The 24,085-nt window shown below is 33.3% G+C and overlaps 1 long non-coding RNA gene across 2 annotated transcripts in view; it reads left to right on the top strand.

Moving 5' to 3' along the window:
• LOC145000515 (uncharacterized) overlaps positions 1-23,633 on the top strand; it is a 29,228-nt gene extending 5,595 nt beyond the window's left edge. Inside the window, exons 1-4 of one of the 2 annotated variants that reach the window (XR_013661244.1) lie at positions 22,215-22,458; positions 22,588-22,686; positions 23,072-23,128; positions 23,207-23,633. This is a non-coding gene — a long non-coding RNA (uncharacterized LOC145000515). Of the gene's footprint in view, positions 1-22,214; positions 22,459-22,587; positions 22,687-23,071; positions 23,129-23,206 lie in introns of those variants that run through there. The other variant, XR_013661245.1, reaches the window with a different exon arrangement.
• Positions 23,634-24,085: the final 452 nt, after the last annotated feature.

Genomic DNA, 24,085 nt, shown 5'->3' with positions numbered 1-24,085 from the left:
GTCAATTCCTAATAGCTTTATCCATAATGACCATTGGCCCAAAGAGTTAATGGTTGGATTAAAGTGTAAGAGAAGGGACTTAAGACGATAAAACCTCATGTTTCGTGTTGCATAGATATACATAGATAAATATAGCAAAATATAGCAATCAAGTTTGAAAAAAATCAATTTAAATACACGAAGAAATAATAGTTTTTCGGACATGCTTTTCCACCCCAAAACATAAAAACCGAAAATAGGGGAGTCATGAATACTCACAACACATTGAGATGAGACAAATGGTGCCTTGAACTATGTTACACTTGTATAACTACCGATTCCTACAATAATGGTATTCGCTAGTGAGTCTCTAATCGAAATCTAACACTAGTATACTTACTACTACATTAGAATTATGCAAATATTGTGTCAAAATTTAATATTGATAAGTTACAAACATTTTTCTAAAACGATGAAATTTTAAAACTCATGTGATTAAGACAATATTGGATATTAATTTCAAGATTTTTGTAATATTAATTGAGGGTATTTCAACACATTTAAAGGTGTTTTAATCTCCTAAAATCCAAAATATTATCAAACAGTTTCTAAAAATTCTGAAACTTTGCATTTTCATTTTAAACACAATAGAGGTCTTCTAGAAATTTTGCCTTGAATTTTTGTTATTAACTATTTTTCTAAATTTTTATGCCTTCATAAAAATATAAATTTGTGAAAAATAGAATCCAAAAGATAAAAATTCCCAAACTTTTTATAATACTAGCACTAGACATACGTAAGCTGGGAAAAATATAAAAATGAATTTCGAATCTGTTTAACCTATTTTTATGATTCTTGTGCATTTATTCTAATAAAAATTAAAATAAATAGAAAACAGTTTCCAAAATTGCCCAAACTTTTTTTTATTATTGTTATTAAACATTCTTAAGCTTGGAAAAATATTAAAATAGATTTCTAAACTATTTAACCCAATCTCAGAAAATTACCAAAGGTGGTTTTTACATTCTGGAATCCGATTTTGTGGATTTAAGTGTATTTAATATTAGAAAATAGAAGTAAAATAGCATACTGAATAGAAAAACCATCCAAATTTTTCTTTAGAGTTCTAATATATTATAGAATATTTTCTGTTTTTAGTCCATTATAAATACAAAAATCCGGGAAAAATAGGAATGCATTATGACAAACTTTGAAAATATTTGTCGGAGTCTTACAGATAGTGTAGGAGCTGTAAAAATTATTATATACTATAGTGGTCATCCAAGAATTTACCTAGGATTTATAGACCACAGAAAGTATTTTATATGATTTATTGCCCTATTTTATTACAATAACTATAATAATTCAAGAAAAATGAGTTATTTTCTAAAACTTTAGAGATCATCTTATTTTATTAGTGGGATTCTTGAAAAAGTTGGGTTTGATCAAAAAGGAGTTTTAGGTATTTATCTAAGAATAAATACGTTATGAACATATTTGAAAGCTTTTAACAAGAAACTTTGATCATCAATCATCTAAGCTTGAAGATCATCACATGCATGTTGTTTTGAAGACCATTCACGAGTTTGAAATGTTCGAAAATCATTTTTGACAGAAAACATAGGGTGCATGTGGTGATTTTTACCCATAACTTGAAGAAAAGTGTGTTATGTTGATTTTGACTTAGGTTTTGGTCCTTGGATTTCACCATTTACAACAACCATGTTGATTTTGGGTGAAATCCTACCATCATCATTATCATAACTGCGAGTTTGTGTGTGTATGTTTATGTGTTCACGATCTTTCACTAGAATGGAGTAGAAGATGGAGAAATCGCAAGAAAGCATGTAAAACTCTGAAAGAAAGTGAAGGGGAATGAAAGAAAATTCAGGATTACCTTCATGAATACTTTAAGATGATGAAGATTTCTTGATTATAGGTTTTATTTGATCTTATTTTTCCAGAAATTTTGTGGGTTTGTGAGAGGTAAAAAGGAGAAATGGAGTGGTGGTGATGAAGAGTGTGAAAGAGAATGAGAGGTAGAGTGAATGTTTGCGTGTTTTGAATGGATACTGATGGCTACAATTTAAATAACTATCTATGATTATAGTACAACCAATAGTCAACTGAACAATGTTTGTGTGTTTAAATGATAAAGTAGGTTATACTAATAACCAATTTTTTGGTAATAAATTGAATATTGGTCACAATTACAAACACTATTGTGTCTATAAATCAACTACATTTATTTTTCTAATTGATTTTCTTTGTTTAAATGATGTAAAATAATCATAGTTACAAATTTTTATATACCTAAATAATAGCATCGGTCATGATAATTAATACAAATATGGTCGTAAGCTAATATTGAATCTAGAATTTTAATAAAATGTGTGTCTTTATAATAATTATGATTATGTTGCACTTAAATGTGTGTCTCTTTAAGCTAGACAATAGTCACAGTAAAAGATTGTTTTGTGACTAATTATTAACAAATCGTCATTTATGAAATTAATTACATGTGTTCATTTAGTGAACATGGTCATGTTCACCATAATTGTATGTCTACAAATGATACCCAATAGTTTTAGTAAACTATGAATTGTATGAAAATTTCTTTACATAATGCCACACTGAAACAACATGTGTGTTGCATGTTGGTGATACACAATCACTATAATTAATAAAAAACTATGTCTATTGACGGTTTAACGCCACAATATTGGATAAAATGATTGATTATAGTAACAAAATTTCCTACCCAATAGCCACACTTTTATGATACGGCCATGTTTTTTCATACTATACAGACACTAAATTTTAAAGGGACCATAAGACTCATACAATGGCATCACCTTCTTTCACACTTTCAGTGAAAAAAAAGAAAATCTCACTATAAGCAGATGGTCACACTTTTATGGTGTATTCGTTGATCATTTTTGAAATAGTTCTTGCTGACTTGCGATTGTAGGAGTTGAATGGTTGTTGTGTTGCTTAATTTTTGTAATATACATGTCCAATGCCTATAAAACATGCATATTGCTATTGTCTTGCATGTTGACTTCGCTCACAATGGTTCTTAGTAGATGACTAGTTACCCCTTTACAACACCCTTACCATTCTTTGAAATTTTTGACTAGTTGTTATGTTTCCCCTTTGTTGTTTTTTGAGGAATATAGAGCTTTATTGTAGGAGTATACAGTATCAGACTAGTAGTCTAGGGTTTCTTCGTGTTACTCATGGAGTAATACCATGTCAGAGATGCTTGATAGAATTATCACATTAACCATAGTTAATTTTGGTAAGTTCATTAAATACAACATTAGTTTTGAAACATAGACAAATTTTATAAATATATCTGGATAAATATTCAATACTATATCAATCTAGAAATTAATGATTAACCGACAATAGATGTTTACCGACGAACTTGATCTGCAAAAATCAATCTTCCGTTGAAAGTTTGTGCATGTGTTATGTTTTTGGCATGCTTATCAAAACTCATTCAATTGTCCCTCACATGTTGTAAAACTCACCCTTTTGCGAAACAAAGAAGGAATCCAAATACACTTTAAATGCAAAGTTGCAATAAATAAAGCACAATGTGCCAATATCAAAACATCGGGTGTGAGTAATCCAATAATCATCCAAATAAACTTTCTAATAGAATTTTTATAAATTCAAATCTTTTTTCATCGAGCTTTCTTATACTTACGGATTTAACTTGAGGAGATGTAAAATGATAATTATATGCACGACTTTACTTCATGTACATTATTAACATATGTTTGTTTAGAAAATTTAACTTTAAAATAAATATAATTACCAATATACTTGTTTATTACAATTTCATTTAACACATTATTAATTTCACTGTTAGTCAAACCATTAATTTCATAATCAAATGTTATAAGAAGTTTATGCTAATTATACGCTTTCATGTTGAAAGGCTAAACAATGAATATGGTAAACTCAACCTAGAATAATCACAATATCAAATGATGGTAAATATTCTCACTTAAACAAAAAAATATATATATAATATGTTTTTGCAAAGTAAATAAATGAAGATACTGTTGATAATTAGAGATAAGAGCTGTTAAATAAAATAGTTATGCGTATATATGGCCATTTACACATAAGAGCCGTTAAAGGAAACTACAAATAAAAAATCATGTACCACTTTATTCATCAAGTAACAAAAGTGTCATTTTCCGTAAGAGTTAGGTTGTATGTGAAGATTGTAGTAGTAATTTAAAATTATTAGCACGTTTAATTTTCTGCATTTGAATAAGTGAGACTTGGTCACTGTTAGTCCGAGTCTTAAGAGTAGTGGAATTAGTTTCCTGTTTTCCCGTTAAGTTTTCCTTTATAATCTCAGGCATTGTATCGTTATTTTGAAATCTCCTTTTCACTTTCAATTCAGTGAATAAAAGTCTTCCAGCTTTGAAGCATTGTGGAGTGTTTCTTTTTCTTCTTTGCCCCTGTTACTGTTCTATACCCAATCACAGATTATAGGCTTGTAAGAAGCCAACATTTGGTATCAGAGCTAACCTGGTACATGCCCAAATATCAGCCTAGAAAAGAAGAAATGGCAGGCAGTGGCAGCAATGGGAATGGTGACAAGGATGGGCAAATCACTCTACACTATCCGATGTTGACAAGAAACAATTACAGTGCATGGGCAATTAAGATGAGGGTCTTCATGTTGGCTCAAGGAGTTTGGGATGCTGTAGAACCCGGAACAGCCAACACTCTCGTTGAAACAAAGAAAGATAACATGGCATTGGTTGCCATTTATCAGGGAATACCGGAGGACCTGCTCATGACATTGGCGGAGAAGAAGACTGCCAAGGATGCATGGGATGCTCTCAAAGTTATGTTTGTAGGAGCCGATAGAGTGAAAGTGGCCAGAATTCAGACGTTGAAGGCTGAATTTGAAGCGTTAAGCATGAAAGAGACGAAATGCGTTGATGATTTCACTGGGAAAGTGATCAACACTGTGAGTACTCTACGCACCCTGGGAGATAAGATTGAAGAAGCTCAGGTAGTGAAGAAATTACTTAGAGCTGTATCATCCAAATTCGTCCAGATTGCCTCAACACTTGAGCAACTTGGAGATTTGGAATCTATGTCCGTCGAGGAAGTAGTTGGTAGGCTTAAGGCATATGAAGAAAGAATGAAAGGTCGCGGGGATGGTGACGATCGAAAGTTGTTGTTAACCCACAAAGAGTGGACTGAAAAATACAAGAAAAATGCCGAGGGAGACTCAAAACAACAAAAGTGGAATCGAGGTGGCTCGAATGGGTCGCGTGGAGGTCGCGGTAGAGGCAGAGGAAGAAACGGCGGTGGCCGGGGTAGTCGAGGCAAAAGTGGCTCAGATCAACAGAAGGAAGGTAATTCAAATGCCTCAAGCAGTCGCGACAAGAGTAACATACAATGTTACAATTGTCAGGAGTACGGCCATTACGCAGCAGAGTGCAAGAATCCTCGAAAGGAACGGAATCATGAAATCAACCTGATTCAAGAACAACACGATGATGAACCAGCCCTGTTATTAATGGAGTTCGGAGAAGAAAAAAGGGTATTTCTGAATGAAGAAAATCTGAGCCCGCAACTGCAATCAAATGGTAACACTCGAAGACCCTCTCGTATCTGGTATTTAGATACAGGTGCTAGCAATCACATGACAGGCGATAAGTCAAAATTTAAGAATTTAGATGAATCAATTCGTGGTTATGTGAAGTTTGGTAATGAATCACGAGTCAAAATTGAGGGTAAAGGCTCAATTGTGTTCAAATGTAAGGATGGAAGTCAAGGTAAACTTGATGAGGTCTACTACATTCCAGATTTATGTAGTAACATCATCAGTTTAGGGCAATTAACAGAAGGTGGAGATGAAATCAAAATGAAGGGCTCGTTTTTATGGGTCTATGATTCATTTGAGAAACTGTTAATGAAGGTTCAACGATCAGCAAATAGACTCTATAAAATCAAGCTTGAAGAGCTTGCTGGTGTGTGTCTCTCTGTAGAAGTTGATGACTTGTTATGGCTATGGCACAAGCGGTTGGGCCACATCAACTTCAATTCAATGAAGCAAATGGCAGAGAAGAATCTGATCGTTGGGCTCCCAAAAATCAATATTCCCTCCCAACCATGCGAAGGTTGTTTGCTGGGAAAGCAGACAAGGAACCCGTTTCCACTGCATGCGTCATTTAGAGCAAAGAAAAGGCTTGAACTCATTCATGGAGATCTATGTGGGCCAGTGTCTCCACCCACACCATCAGGAAATAGATATTTCATGCTAATTGTAGATGATTTCAGCAGGGTGATGTGGGTCTATCTCATGAAGACGAAGGACGAGGCCCTAGAGACGTTCAAGGTGTTTAGAAACATGGTGGAAACGGAAACAGGGGATAAAATAAAAGTTTTCAGAACAGATCGGGGTGGTGAGTTCCTATCAAATGAATTTACTAGGTATTGCAAAGCAACTGGTTTAACAAGGCACTACACGTCTCCGTACTCACCACAGCAAAACGGGGTGGTAGAAAGAAGAAATCGAACTGTTCTTGAAATGGTTAGATGCAACTTGAAGACATTGAAGATGCCAGATGAGCTATGGGGTGAAGCAGTTTCACACTCTGTTTACGTATTAAACAGAGCACACACCAAGGCATTAAAGGATTCAACTCCATTCGAAATGTGGACAGGAAGAAAACCAAACATTGATCATCTCAGAGTGTTTGGTTGTTTAGCTCATATGAAGATTGCAAAGAGCCATTTAAAGAAGTTGGAAGACAGAAGTATGCGACTTGTCCATCTTGGAGTTGAGAAAGGATCAAAGGCGTACAGATTATTGAACCCGGAAACTGGGAAAATCTATATAAGTCGTGATGTGGTGTTCGAAGAGGATCGTGGATGGAATTGGAATGAAGATGGAAGAGAAAGATCACATTCTGGTATCAGCTTCACAGTTGATGGATTTGATCTCACTGAAGAATTTCAAGAGGATGAAGAAGAGTGGGATCCGAATTTGGATGAATTTGAATACGGGTCACCACAAAACGGGCCCAATAGTGAAGAAACAAGTTCAGTGGGTCACCCAACCTTAAGCCCGATAAATTTGACAAACACTTCACAAAATTCACCGATCGGGAGTACAACCTCAACTTCTACCGGTGGTGGCGCTCCTAAAAGATATAGATTGTTGTCCGATCTATATGAGAACACAGAAGAAATACACATCCCATTCGAAGAACTCCTCATGACGCAAAGTAATGAGGAACCCACTTCCTACAATGAAGCTAGCAAGAAATTGGAGTGGCGAGAAGCTATGAACGCTGAGCTAAGCTCGATTGAGAAAAACAATACGTGGAAGTTAGTTGATTTACCGAAAAATCAAAAGGAGATTGACCTAAAGTGGGTGTTCAAGCTCAAACGGGATCCAGAAGGAAATGTAGTCAAACACAAAGCTAGAATTGTAGCGAAAGGATATGTTCAACAACATGGAATCGATTTCAGCGAAGTCTACGCACCCGTGGCGAGAATCGATACAATTCGATTAATCCTAGCACTTGCCGGCTCCAATGGTTGGAAGGTACACCATCTAGATGTAAAATCGGCATTTCCGAATGGAGAGTTAAAAGAGGAAGTATACGTTTCTCAACCTGAGGGCTATCAGAAAAAGGGTGAACCTCAAAAGGTTTACAGACTCTCCAAAGCCCTTTACGGACTCAAGCAAGCTCCTAGGGCATGGAACTCGTGCTTGGATCATCACTTGAAGAAACTAGGTTTTACCAGGTGTGCCCATGAATACTCTGTCTACACAAAAAGGATGAATGGTGACACTCTGATTATAGGAGTGTATGTAGATGATCTGCTAGTAACAGGGAGCAATCATGAAGATATTCAGAGATTCAAAAAGGATATGAGCGACAAATTTGAGATGAGTGATTTGGGACTTTTGACCTACTATCTGGGAATAGAGGTGAACCAGAAGGGTGAAGGGATCACATTGAAGCAAGAGTCTTATGCCAAGTCTTTGTTAGCCAATACAGGTATGCAAGACTGCAATCCTGCAAAAACACCAATGGAGCACAAGCTAAAATTGCTCAAAGAAGAAGATGGAATTGAACTGGTAAATCCCACAGAGTACAAAAGTCTTGTTGGTGGTCTAAGGTACTTAACCCACACTCGTCCTGACATTACATATGCTGTGGGTATTGTAAGTAGATTCATGGAAAAGCCGAATATCAAACATCTCCAAGCTGTAAAGAGTATACTGAGGTATGTGAAGGGTACTCTAAGCCATGGTCTGAAGTACACAAGAGGAGACAAAAGGGTCAGTTTAACTGGTTACACAGATAGTGATTTGGCAAAAGATGTTAATGATAGGAAGAGTACAGGTGGTATGGCATACTACATCAATGGGAATTTGATAACTTGGGCGTCTCAAAAGCAAAGGTGCGTGGCACTCTCTTCCTGTGAAGCAGAGTTTATGGCAGCTACCATGGCAGCTTGCCAAGGGATTTGGCTAAGAAGACTGGTGAGTGAAATCACGGGACAACAAGTACCTCCAGTAGAGATGAAGGTTGATAACAGGTCTTCACTCGAATTGATGAAGAACCCTGTTTTTCATGGGAGAAGCAAGCATATAGACATCCGTTTTCATTTCATTCGTGAGTGCATTGAAAATGGAGAGATCACGGTCACACATGTATGCAGCAGGGCACAGAAAGCTGACATTTTGACAAAAGCATTAGGAAGACTGATGTTTGAAGAGATGAGAAGTTCAATTGGCGTGGAGAAGGTATGAAAATTCTAAATTACAGGGGAGAATGTAGTAGTAATTTAGAATTATTAGCACGTTTAATTTTCTGCATTTGAATAAGTGAGACTTGGTCACTGTTAGTCCGAGTCTTAAGAGTAGTGGAATTAGTTTCCTGTTTTCCCGTTAAGTTTTCCTTTATAATCTCAGGCATTGTATCGTTATTTTGAAATCTCCTTTTCACTTTCAATTCAGTGAATAAAAGTCTTCCAGCTTTGAAGCATTGTGGAGTGTTTCTTTTCCTTCTTTGCCCCTGTTACTGTTCTATACCCAATCACAGATTATAGGCTTGTAAGAAGCCAACAAAGATATGAACAATTTTAGGGGAGGTTGATGCAAATCACCATGGCTAGAGATTAGGGTTAGGTTTGACGCCCACACTTTTCTTACTATATATATTAGATGTTCAGTTCATTTGCATTCGATTTCACAGCCGCTGCCCGCTGTCATAATCAACCCTGTGAATCTATATCTTCAAACTATTCAACTACTGTCATAATCAGCCCATTGAATTTTAATCCAGCTTTGACACATGATGCTGTTTTGATAAAGTTATCGATGTGCATCTTTTTCGGTCACGATAATCACCAGGACTTCTATGTGTCGATTTGAAAATAAAAAATTCTCTATCATGCACATAGATCCGAAAAGTAGCAAAGATCCGCATGGTTTTAAATCAAAAAACATGTAAGTTAACTGATACGTTAATTTATACCATTATGAATCATGTGTTTTCAAGCTGTCTTGTCTCGGTTTTTTTGGTGTTTCGAAGTTTATTTTGTTCGCCTGTCACTCACATTATTTCTTGATCTGTTGTCAGTCTAGTAGAATCAGATCGGTACCAGTTAGGTGTTCATAGCATTTCAAGAGTCAGTTTTGTGGGTTTGTCCAGAGGCCACTCCTCCTTTCCCTTTCAGAGGTAAGTTTATAAAACGTTTTCTTATGTAATTGTTTTGATGCCAATATCTTTTTAATGCTCAACTTTCCAATTTATGCTATTTCGAGTAACCCTTAAGTAGGGTCTAAATCTGACATCTTGTTCCATTCTTACTGAATGATGTTTGGAGATGATGACGATGTTGACGGAAGTTGCAGATCTGATCACTAGATCTTCTCATGCTTATTCCTTAAATATATATATATCAATAAATTTGGTCCCTGTAGTATAGTGCTTGTTTTAGTTTTGGTCCAAGGTTAAAATGGTCATTAAAAAAAAATCCATTTATGCGGTGTTTTCATTTCTGATTGTTAGATTTATCCTCCTTGCACTGTGAAAGGGAATATCATACAGGGTGTTTGAGGGAACACAAGAAGATTCATCTGAAGGTGTGTTAATTTTAATCTGTATTTGCTAAAATTTCCATCCTTTTTCACTCGATTTAATATGAGATTGTTGATCTGAAGGTGTGTTTTCATTTCGGAGGGATCTGAATCGGAATCACATATTCCGATGTGAAGTGGATTGTTTTCCTTGGGAAAGATGTTTCTGATCACAATAGTAGAATTCCAAAGAACATCTTTGTTAGAAAAAGAGGAAGTGGTACTCCAAGGTGGAGTTACTTTTCAAGATGGTTTTTTTTTTCAAGGTGGAGTTACTTTTCAAGATGGTTTTTTTTTAATCTTTTGATTGAGTTGTAAAGTAAGTAATGAATGAATAATAAATGCCAAAAATTGATATCAATGTTGGCATTTTAAAGAACATCTTTGTTAGAAAAGGAGGTCTGTCAATTCGTGCAGTCGTTTCGTGTATTTGCGTAACACGACACGACACGAATTGTTTTTGCATAACCCGAAAACGACACGACAGGACGTCGTGTTTTTTTTTTCTAACACGAACACGAATTTATTAAAAACCCGACAAACACGACTTACACGACAACACGACAAAAGTAGCATAAAATTTTCTTTTTTTAATTAATTCATGTTTAAAAAACGACAAACACGACAACACGATAAAATAACAAAAAAAATACCAATATCCTCAAATTAATACATGCTTAAATGAGAAACACGCCAAAAAAAACATAAAATGGTACTAAACGTCCTCAACTTTTGTATCCTTGTTATCCATTTGCATGACATCATCGATAAGTTCTTCTAAAGATAACTCTTCATCACCTACAAAATAAAAAACATAACATAAAATTAATAAAAAAAAAGTTAATTATTACAAGAAATTCAAATTTTCAGAAAGTAACAAAAAGAAATACCTTTAGTTGCAAGCAACCAATCTTTGGTACAAATTATAGCCTCAACAATGTCATGCTTCAAAGAACTTCGATATTGATTAAGAACACGACCACCATTACTAAATGCAGAGTCGGATGCTACAGTGGAGACCGAGATGCTTAAAATATCCCGATGGAGACCGGGATGCTTAAAATATCCCGAGCCATACAAGTAAGCTCTGGATAACGATATTGATGTGCTTTCCAAAAAGATAGAATATCTAAATCCTCATCTATGTCACTTCTTGGCTCATCTAAGTACATCTCCAACTGTGACTTCTGAGACAAAAACAAATTCTGTACTCTCATAAGTTGTGAACTCCTGTGAAAAAAAAATTATTAAAAGGAATAAAATTATACATTAAGTTAAGATCACAAAATATTTAATAAGTAGTTTTTTTTTTACCTTTAACATCTCTCTCGTGCTTTTACTAAACACCGTGTCACTTTTCTTCACATGCACAACCTTTGTTGAATCACCCCTTGATATTGTTGAACTTTTACAAGATACGTGTGAATCAAGAACGTACTCTTTAAAGAGATCAAATAATCTCTCCCTTACACGATCAATGTGTTCAAAAGATTTGCCTCCGTATAGTTTTTTTATAAATAAACTCAACGTACTGTATTTTATAACGCGGATCCAAAACTGCAGCCATTGCCAAAATCACACTATACTCGGACCAATACTTTGAAAACTTCTCATACATTTTCGAAGCCATTTCCTTCATAAACTTATCTGAACTTACCATTTCTTCTTTTAAAGTTTTTTCAACCATAGAAACAGAAGGAAAATATAAGTTTGCTGTGGAGTATTTGTTTCCAGAAAAGATGCACGTAACTTCATAAAAAACCTCCAAGAATCTAAAAATCTTTTCTAATTTACCCCAAACATCATGAGTTGGGCAATCCAAATAATTAGAATCGCCAAGTGCTAAATGAAAGAAAGCACGTCGATAAAATAAAGCACTTTCAATCATAAGATAAGTGGCATTCCATCGGGTTGGAACATCTTGACGCAAACTTGTTTTTGGATTCAAATTGACATATTTAACACAATCAATAAATTTCTTTCTCCTTGCTTGAGAACCCTTCACATACTTGATAGACTATCGTATTTTAACGATCCCTTCATCAATAGCTTTCAAATCATCTTGCACAACCAAATTTAGCACATGAGCACAACACCGAATATGAAAATAATCACCATTACTACGAAGAGCACCTTCATTGCACAATTGACCTTTTAGTAGATTGACAAAAGTATCATTACTTGATGCATTGTCTAATGTGATAGTAAACAATTTTTTATCAATCCCCCAATCGATCAATAACGTGGAAATCGTTTCTGTTAAGCATACACCACTATGTGGGGGTGGCATATATTGAAAGCTTAAAATTCTTTTTTGCAATTTCCACTCCTCATCAATGAAGTGACAAGTCACACACAAAAAAACCATCCGTATTAATTGAAGACCACATATCAAAAGTTAAAGAAATTCTACCCTGGTTTAACTCCAGTAATTTCTTAAGTCTGATTTTTTCCCTGTTAAACAGGCTCACAACATCTGAATTAGCTGTGTTTCTAGTATAAGTGACAACATTTTCATTTAAGTACCGAAATACTTCTCTAATCCCCTCATACTCCACAAATTTAAAAGGTAAATCATGCTTGACAATAGCTTCACTCACAAGCTCACGGAATTTTTCGGGTTTAAAAACTGTGGAATTCATAGACATTGAACCACCAGATTTTGAAATAAGTAGTTGTGCTATGTCACCGTTATCTCTCCTGGTACACTTTCTTATGTGACCTCGCAAGCTTCCTGTTCCAGTTTTTTGTTTCACAGATGTATCTTTTTGAGCATCTCTTACATTTTGCCCTTTCCCTTCCATCATTACCAATTGGAAGTCTTTCAAAAAACTTCCATACCTTCGACCATCGTTCTCTTTCTGATTTGACATGAACTTCTTCACCTTCTATTTTAACATCTACATCAACCACATCGATGTCATCTTCTTCAAGGTCAACATCCTTCAAAAAAAAGTATAATATTTAGGTATGTAATGAATTGAAAGAGTAGTAAACTTGATGAAATTCAATAAGTTAAATTGGTAGTAAAAATACCCGTGGAGCCACAACTACAGCTGGTTCTATTGTTGAATCAAGCTTTGCCTTCTTCATAACTACAACAGGTTCTGCTGGTTCTATATTATCTGGACAGAAACAAATAACAGGTTCTATATTATCTGGACAAAAAGAAATAACAGAAAGAAATAACAGATTCAAAGCTTAAATAACAGTTAATGAAATAACTGGTTCTGCTGCACAATGCACATATACATATAATTATCTATACGAAAAACATAATCATTACTGAAATATCAGAAAGAAGTAACATATTCAAAGCTTAAATAACAGATGCAAAGCATGAATAACAGTTAATAAAATAACATGTTCTGTTGCATCCATGTTCTTGAGAAAAAAACACAACCACATGTTCTTGAGAAAAAAACACAACCACATAATTTGTAGATAGAAGGTAATATGTTAAGCTTGAGTTTGGAAAGAAGGTTTAAGGTATTTTGGGGATAATCAGTGTAAAAGCAATAATGGCGGTAAAAGTCAAGCTTGGTTATGTTCCTTCCCGTGTGTTGTGAGTTATTGCAAATCACACAACAAGAAATTTTGACCGATAATTAGGGTTTGATCGATAACAAGGAATCACAAAATGGTTTGATCGATAATAATGGCAGTAAAAATCAAACAGAAAATCAGAAAATATAGCTATATGATCGATAACCTAAACTAAAAAAGAACACAAAGTAAGGAATTTTGATGGATGAAAAACATTACCATGATGATTGTCGATTGATGAAGAAAAAAAGAAATCGGCCGGTCACTATGATCGATACCGTGAACTTGTGATGAAGGAATCGGCCAATCGCTATGTTATGACTTCTGATTTCTGAAGAGCTAAGTCGGTCGATGTGCTCTACAGTGTTTGTGCTCGAATTAGGGTTTGATCAATAACAAGGAACAACAATCTGCGCTTGAAATTTATAATCGTAGATGGAGATTGAAGAGTCGATGGAATATGAATCGGAAGTCGGAAGAGTGAAGATGAACCGAGGGAACTTTTATTGGAACTTTATAAAGTCATTAAACCAAAAGACGCTTCACTTAAACGTATGTGTGTGTGTCTATATATATATATATATATATATATATATATATATATATATATATATATATATATATATATATATATATTCAAATATATTATTTAATAAAAGCGTAAGTCGGTTGTATCTCGTGTCAAACTCGTTTTTATTGTCGTGTTATATGTGGGCTTTTAATCGTGTTTGAGTCGTGTTACTTTCGTGCCAATTTCGTGCTAATTTCGTGCCGTTTTTTTAACACGAACACGACATGACACGACGTCGTGATTTTTTTTCCTAACACGAACACGACACGAACACGAATTCGAATTTCAATTTCGTCCCAATTTCGTTTCGTGTTGTTTTTTCTTGTCGTGTCGTGGCATGTTTTGACAGGCCTAAGGAGGTGGTGGGCCTCAAGGTGGAGATACTTTTCAAGATGTTTTTGTTTTAGTCTTTTGATTATGTATTAAAGTAAGAGAAGAAAGAATGAATAATGAATACCATTTTCGTGCATTTATATTTGTTGGTTTTACAACTTAGATTTGATGTACTATGTTTTAAGATTTTTTTTTTCAATGTGTAATTGTATTTAATTTTTTCATGAGTTTGTTATTTTTTATAATGCCAAAATCATCTGTTTTCTTTCATATAAAACCTATTAGTAATTTTTTAGTGAGTTATTCCTAGATTATGGCGGTAATCTGTTAGTTATATCTAGTCGGTATTTCAGTTCAAACTCATTTCAATTGTAATTTGTTGCAAAAAATATTTCATCAGTGATTGGTTACTAATTACTTTGACAACTGTCAAATTTAGGTCATTCTCAGACTCATGCATCTTTTCATAATCCATATATATTTGACTCTTACGATACTAGTAAGTTGTCTAGCTATTGTAGGAAATGCCGATATCCGAATTAGAACAAACTCCAAACATTTGTTACAATTGAAAAAGTGTATAAAACCCTAAAAATAAAATAAAATTCTCTAATTTCACTACTATATGTTGTTAAATATGAAAGAAAATCACAAAACCCTAAAAAGCCCAAAAACATAAAGTTATAAACTTTCACCAAAAAAATTCTATAAAAATAATTATGAACCTTACAATATCAATTTAAAACATTTAAAATTAGGAAAGTATAACCAAAGAAATAAATTTTGAGTCATTCACAATTACCCTTAATTTATAAGTCAAAAATCAAGGTTTTATTAATAAAAACTATAGAGAAAAGTGCACAAATGGTCCTTGTGGTTTGTTGAAAATTTCCTCACTGTTCCAAAAAGGTTTGGATTAGCACCAGAGGTCCAAACTTTTATTTTGTTGCGACTTTTGTCCAATTTGCTATGAATATTTTCATAATGACGATTTTGCCCTTGCTTTTTTCTTTTTCTATTTTATATTTATAATTTTTATAACAAAAAAAATAGAAAATGAAAATGCAAAGTCTCTCTCTCTCTCTCTCTCTCTCTCACTCTCCCTCTCTCATTATCTCATCCCTGAAATTTTTTCCCATCGATCTTATCTTCTTCCTCCCAATCTTACTTTCGATACGATTCCATACTACCAAACAACCACCGTTGCCACACGTTTGACGTAAAACTCCGACCAATAATCTTCATTGTCGTTTTAGCCAACCCATCGCCTTCTCTTTCATTGTTGTGAACCACCATTGACGAAACCATAGTTATCGTTTATTCGTTTCGAACAGAGATGAGTGAGGAGGGAGGCTGAGAGGAGATGAAATTGATTGTTGAGATCACTTTGAATGGTGCACCAGATCTAGAATGTTACCGTAGGCATTGTCTCCAATGCATCTGAGCTTAAAGGATTCAACTTTGATGATCTTCTTCCTCAACCTAAACCTAAGTGTGTGTGTGTGTATCCGTTTCTATATCTAACTTTGTCACTATTAACTTACATAAGATCTGAAGTCGTCGATCATCCGATCAACTCCATTAATTTCGTTTGTGTCTCCTTCTTCAAACTTGATTGTAGGTCTGACCCTTATTCTTTTTATTTATTTTGTTTGCTCACTGGTGACACTTCTCCATTCAATCACAGTTCCTCGTTCTTCAGCCTTCTTACTTAATATTTTGTTGAGATGCAATTCGGCAAAAGATGAATGGAAGAACAAGGTAGATGGGGATGATGGGTGCTTAATGGTGGTGATTTTTCATGGTGGATTAAAGATGAATATGATGATGTTCATCAGAAGGCTCGATTTTTCTTGGGAAAATTAGTGATTGTTGGTGGTTTAGCAGTGTTTATTATGGTGACCGAAAGATCTGCTTCACTAGAAAAGGGTAGGGAGTACTGAACTTTCTTCATGTTCTTAAAGGTGGAACTGTATTTATGCGTTTGCGATAGAGAGAGAGAGAGAGAGTGAGAAAGACAAAAAGAGGGACAAAGGGAGAGAAAGAGAGAGAGAGAGAGAGAGAGAGAGAGAGAGAGATTTTTCATTTTTATTTTTTTATTTTTTTATAAAAAGTTGTAAAAATAAAATAGAAAATGCAAATTTTCTTTTGTATATTTTCTATATACATACATACATACATACATACATACATACATATATATATATATATATATATATATATATATATATATAATAAAAAACTTGAAAAGAAAAAAAAATAAGGGCAACATCGTCATTTTGAAAAAGTTCGTAGTAAATTAGACCAAACTCGCAACAAAATGAAAAGTTTGTATCTCTGGTGTTAGTTTAAACCTTTTTGAAGCAAAGCGACAATCTTCAGCAAACCACAAGGTCTATTTGTGCAGTTTTATTGTCAAAAGTAGATTGACGTGCACATTTAATAAAAATTTGATATTTTTATAAGGAATTTCAATTTTATAAAAATGGAAGAGAGGGAAACCCTCTCTACTCCTTCATATTTTTGGCCTCCACCTCCCAAGAAAGCCTCTTCCTCGAAAATGTCAATCAGTTTCTGATTCTCTCTTCTCCTACATTCCATCTTCCTATTTTGCTTTGTCTGACACTCCAACACCTCTACCACACCTTTTCTCTCAAATCTCTCTCTAAACTCTTGAAATTCTTCAGCTATGAACACTTCTCAAGCATAAAATCTTCTTCCTTAAGTGTCGTTCTTAGAGGTAATCACGAAAATCCTTCATTCTCCTAGACTTTTGTTTCAAGTTTTACAAGTTTTCTTACACTTTCTTCTTCTCCTACACAATTCCTTATAAATTTTCTTGTGCATAACCATGAAAGTCGATTTTAATGATGATGGTGGTAGGATTCCACCATGAACAACACGCATGTTGTTTGATGGTGAAATCCAATGACCAAAATCTATGTCAAACCCTAAAATAAAGATTTTTACTAGTTTTAAATGTTCATCGACCACATGCATCCAAGTTTTTCCTTTGAAAACATCATAATGAACAAAATATGTCCATGCATGTTCTTTAAACCGTGATGTATGAGAGATAAAATATGTTTCCCAAATGAGATGCAATGTTCATATTCTCATGGGAAATAAAGTTCATTGGTATAATTAATAAACAAGTGTGTTGCTATAATAAGTAGAAGTTTGTATGTATATGAGCAAACAATGAGTTCACAACCAAGCTTATGATTGATGCCCTATCAAGATCTATGCTTATCATTCCATAGATTATATGTTATCATGCACTCTAACAATCGGGCGAGTGAGGAGTTGTCAATTCCTAATAGCTTTATCCATAATGACCATTGGCCCAAAGAGTTAATGGTTGGATTAAAGTGTAAGAGAAGGGACTTAAGACGATAAAACCTCATGTTTCGTGTTGCATAGATATACATAGATAAATATAGCAAAGTATAGCAATCAAGTTTGAAAAAAATCAATTTAAATACACAAAGAAATAATAGTTTTTCGGACATGCTTTTCCACCCCAAAACATAAAAACCGAAAATAGGGGAGTCATGAATACTCACAACACATTGAGATGAGACAAATGGTGCCTTGGACTATGTTACACTTGTATAACTTCCGATTCCTACAATAATGGTATTCGCTAGTGAGTCTCTAATCGAAATCTAACACTAGTATACTTACTACTACATTAGAATTATGCCAATATTGTGTCAAAATTTAATATTGATAAGTTACAACCATTTTTCTAAAACGATGAAATTTTAAAACTCATGTCATTAAGACAATATTGGATATTAATTTCAAGATTTTTGTAATATTAATTGAGGGTATTTCAACACATTTAAAGGTGTTTTAATCTCCTAAAAATCCAAAATATTATCAAACAGTTTCTAACAATTCTCAAACTTTTCATTTTCATTTTAAACACAATAGAGGTCTTCTAGAAATTTTGCCTTGAATTTTTTTTATTAACTATTTTTCTAAATTTTTATGCCTTCATAAAAATATAAATTTGTGAAAAATAGAATCCAAAAGATAAAAATTCCCAAACTTTTTATAATACTAGCACTAGACATACGTAAGCTGGGAAAAATATAAAAATGAATTTCGAATCTGTTTAACCTAGTTTTATGATTCTTGTGCATTTATTCTAACAAAAATTGAAATAAATAGAAAACAGTTTCCAAAATTGCCAAAACTTTTTTATTATTATTGCTATTAAACATTCCTATGCTGGGAAAAATATTAAAATGGATTTCTAAACTGTTTAACCCAACCTGGAAAAATTACCAAAGGTAGTTTTTATCTTCTAGAATCCGATTTTGTGGATTTAAGTGTATTTAATAATAGAAAATAGAAGAAAAATAGCATATTGAATAGAAAAACCATCCAAATTTTTATTTAGAGTTCTAATATATTATAGAAATTTTTCCTGTTTTTAGTCCATTATAAATACAAAACTCTGGGAAAAAATAGGAATGCATTATGAAAAACATTGAAAATATTTGTCGGAGTCTTACAGATAGTGTAGGAGCTGTGAAAATTATTATCTACTATAGTGATCATCCAAGAATATACCTAGGATTTATAGACCCTAGAAAGTATTTTATATGATTTATTGCCCTATTTTATTGCAATAATTATAGTAATTCGAGAAAAATGAGTTATTTTATGAAACTTTAGAGATCATCTTATTTTATTAGTGGGATTCTTGAAAACGTTGGGTTTGATCAAAAAGGAGTTTTAGGTATTTATCTGAGAATAAATCCTTTATGAACATATTTGAAAGCTTTTAACAAGAAACGTTGATCATCAATCATCTAAGCTCGAAGATCATCACATGCATGTTGTTTTGAAGACCATTCATGAGTTTGAAATGTTCCAAAATTATTTTTGATAGAAAACTTAGGGTGCATGTGGTGATTTTTACCCGTAACTTGTAAAAAAGTGTGTTATGTTGATTTTGACTTAGGCTTTGGTCCTTGGATTTCACTATTTACAACATGCATGTTGTTTTTGGGTGAAATCGTACCACCATCATCATCAAAACTGCAAGTTTGTGTGTGTGTGTATGTTTATGTGTTCACGATCTTTCACTAGAATGGAGTAGAAGATGGAGAAATTGCAAGAAATCATGTAAAACTTTGAAAGAAAGTGAAGGGGAATGAAAGAAAATTTAGGATTACCTTCACGGATACTTTAAGATGATGAAGATTTCCTGATTATAGGTTTTATTTGATCTTACTTTTCCAGAAATTTTGTGGGTTTGTGAGAGGTAAAAAGGAGAAATGGAGTGGTGGTGATGAAGAGTGTGAAAGAGAACGAAAGGTAGAGTGAATGTTTGCATGTTTTGACTGGATACTGATGGCTACAATTTAAATAACTATCTATGATTATAGTACAACCAATAGTCACACTAAACAATGTTTGCGTGTCTAAATGATAAAATAGGTTATACTAATAACCAATTTTAGTAATAAATTAAATATTGATCACAATTACAAATTCTATTGTGTCTATAAATCAACTATGTTTATTTTTTTAATTGATTTTCTTTGTTTAAATGATGTAAAATAGTCATAGTTACAAATTTTTATATACCTAAATGATAGCATCGATCATGATAATTAATACAAATATGGTCGTAAGCTAATATTAAATCCAAAATTTTAATAAAATGTGTGTCTTTATAATACTTATCATTATGTTGCACTTAATTGTGTGTCTCTCTAAGCCAGACAATAGTCACAGTAAAATATTGTTTTGTGAATAATTGTGAACAAATCGTCATTTATGAAATTAATTACATGTGTTCATTTAGTGAACATGGTCATGTTCACCATAATTGTATGTCTACAAATGATACCCAATAGTTTTAGTAAACTATGAATTGTATGAAGATTTCTTTACATAATGCCACACTGAAACAACATGTGTGTTGCCCGTTGGTGATACACAATCACTATAATTAATAAAATAATTGTGTCTATTGATGGTTTAACGCCACAATATTGTATAAAATGATTGATTATAGTAACAAAATTTCTTACCCAATAGCCAAACTTTTATGATAGGACCATATTTTTTCATACTATATAGACACCAAATTTTAAAGGGACTATAAGACTCAAACAATGGCATCACCTTCTTTCACACTTTCAGTGAAAAACAGAAAATCTTACTATAAGCAGATGGTCACTTTTATGGTGTGTTCGTTGATCATTTTTGAAATAGTGCTTGCTGACTTGCGATTGTAGGAGTTGAATGGTTGTTGTGTTGCTTAATTTTTTTAATATACATGTCCAATGCCTAGAAAACATGCATATTGCTATTGTCTTGGATGTTGATTTCGTTCACAACAGTTCTTAGTAGATGACTAGTTACCCCCTTACAACACCCTTACCATTCTTTGAATTTTTTGACTAGTTGTTATGTTTCCCCTTTGTTGTTTTTTGATGAATATAGAGCTTTATCGGAGGAGTATACAGTATCAGACTCCTAGTCTAGCGTTTATTGGCGTTACTCATGGAGTAATACCATGTAAGAGATACTTGATAGAATTATCACATTAACCATAGTTAATTTTGGTAAGTTCATTAAATACAACATTAGTTTTGAAACATAGACCAATTTTATAAATATATCTGGATAAATATTCAATACTATATCAATCTGGAAATTAATGATCGACCGACAATAGACGTTTATTGACGAACTTGATCTGCAAAAATCAATCTTCCGTTGGAAGTTTGTGCATATGTTATGTTTTTGGCATGCTTATCAAAACTCATTCAATTGTCCCTCACATGTTGTAAAAATCACACTTTTGTGAAACAAAGAAGGAATCCAAATACACTTTAAATACAAAGTTGCAATAAATAAAACACAATGTGCCAATATCAAAACATTGGGTGCGAGTAATCCAATAATCATCGAAATAAACTTTCTATTAGAATTTTTATAAATTCGAATCTTTTTTCGTCAAGCTTTCTTATACTTACGGATTTAACTTGAGGAGATGTAAAATGATAAATATATGCACGACTTTACTTCATGTACATTATTAACATATGTTTGTTTAGGAAATTTAAGTTTAAAATAAATACAATTACCAATATACTTGTTTATTACAATTTCATTTAACACATTATTAATTTCACTGTTAGTCAAACCATTAATTTCATAATCAAATGTGATAAGAAGTTTATGCTAATTATAAGCTTTCATGTTGAAAGGCTAAACAATGAATATGTAAACTCAACCTAGAATAATCACAATATCAAATGATGGTAAATATTCTCACTTAAACAAGAAAAACATATATAATGTGTTTTTGCAAAGTAAATAAATGAAAATACTGTTGATAAATAGAGATAAGAGCTGTTAAAGAAAATAGTTATGCATATATATGGCCATTTACACATAAGAGCCGTTAAAGGAAACTACATGATCAAGTAACAAAAGTGTCATTTTCCGTAAGAGTTGGGTTGTAGGTGAAGATATGAACAATTTTAGGGAGGTTGATGCAAATCACCATGGCTGGAGATTAGGGTTAGGGTTGACGCCCACACTTTTCTTACTATATATTAGAGATGTTCAGTTCATTTGCATTCGATTTCACAGCCGCTGCCCGCTGTCATAATCAACCCTGTGAATCTATATCTTCAAACTATTCAACTACTGTCATAATCAGCCCTGTGAATCTTAATCCAGCATTAACACATGATGCTGTTTTGATAAAGTTATCGATGTGCGTCTTTTTCGGTCACGATAATCACCAGGACTTCTATGTGTCGATTTCAAAAAAAAAATTCACTATCATGCACATAGATCCGAAAAGTAGCAAAGATCTGCATGATTTCAAATCAAAAAACATGTAAGTTAACTGATACGTTAATTTATACCATTATGAATCATGTGTTTTCAAGATGTTTTGTCTCGGTTTTTTGGTGTTTCGAAGTTTATGTTGTTCGCCTGTCACTCACATTATTTTATCTGTTGTCAGTCTAGTAGAATCAGATCGGTACCAGTTAGGTGTTCATAGCATTTCAAGAGTCGGTTTTGTGGGTTTGTCCAGAGGCCACTCCACCTTTCCCTTTCAGAGGTAAGGTTATAAAACGTTTTGTTATGTAATTGTTTTGATGCCAATAAATTTTTAATGCTCAACTTTCCAATTTATGCTATTTCGAGTAACCCTTAAGTAGGGTCTAAATCTGACATCTTGTTCCATTCTTACTGAATGATGTTTGGAGATGATGACGATGTTGACGGAAGTAGCAGATCTGATCACTAGATCTTCTCATGCTTATTCCTTAAATATATATATCAATAAATTTGGTCCCTGTAGTATAGTGCTTGTTTTAGTTTTGGTCCAAGGTTAAAATGGTCATTAAAAAAAATCCATTGGTCCAAGGTTAAAATGGTGATTCAAAAAAAATCCATTTATGCGGTGTTTTCATTTCTGATTGTTAGATTTATCCTCCTTGCAGTGTGAAAGGGAATATCATACAGGGTGTTTGAGGGAATACAAGAAGATTTATCTGAAGGTGTGGTAATTTGAATCTGAATTTGCTAAAATTTCCATCCTTTTTCACTCGATTTAATATGAGATTGTTGATCTGAAGGTCTGTTTTCATTTTGGAGGGATTGGAATCGGAATCACATATTCCGATGTGAAGTGGATTGTTTTCCTTGGGAAAGATGTTTCTGATGACAATAATAGAATTCCAAAGAATATCTTTGTTAGAAAAAGAGGAAGTGGTGCTCCAAGGTGGAGTTACTTTTCAAGATGGTTTTGTTTCAAGGTGGAGTTACTTTTCAAGATGGTTTTGTTTTCGTCTTTTGATTGAGTTGTAAAGTAAGCAATGAATGAATAATAAATGCCAAAAATTGATATCAATTGTGGCATTTTAAAGAACATCTTTGTTAGAAAAGGAGGTGGTGGGCCTCAAAGTGAAGATACTTTTCAAGATGTTTTTGTTTTAGTCTTTTGATTATGTATTAAAGTAAGCGAAGAAAGAATGAATAATGAATACCATTTTCGTTCATTTATATTTGATGGTTTTAAAACTTAGATTTGATGTACTATGTTTTAAGATTTTTTTTTTCAATGTGTAATTGTATTTAATTTTTTCATGAGTTTGTTATTTTTTATAATGCCAAAATCATCTGTATTATTTCATATAAAACCTATTAGTAATTTTTTAGTGAGCTATTCCTAGATTATGGCGGTAATCTGTTAGTTATATCTAGTCGGTATTTCAGTTCAAACTCATTTCATTGGTAATCTGTTGCAAAAAATATTTCATCGGTGATTGGTTACTAATTACTTTGACAACTGTCAAATTTAGGTCATTCTCAGACTCATGCATCTTTTCATAATCCATATATATTTGACTCTTACGATACTAGTAAGTTGTCTAGCTATTGTAGGAAATGCCGATATCTGAATTAGAACAAACTCCAAACATTTTTTACAATTGAAAAAGTGTATAAACCCTAAA

This window comes from Lactuca saligna, chromosome 1 (genome assembly GCF_052625555.1).
Source record: "Lactuca saligna cultivar CGN05327 chromosome 1, ASM5262555v1, whole genome shotgun sequence".
Lineage (NCBI taxonomy): Eukaryota > Viridiplantae > Streptophyta > Magnoliopsida > Asterales > Asteraceae > Lactuca > Lactuca saligna.
The sequence above is the reverse complement of the archived record's forward strand: the minus strand, read 5'-3'. Positions and strand labels throughout refer to the sequence as shown.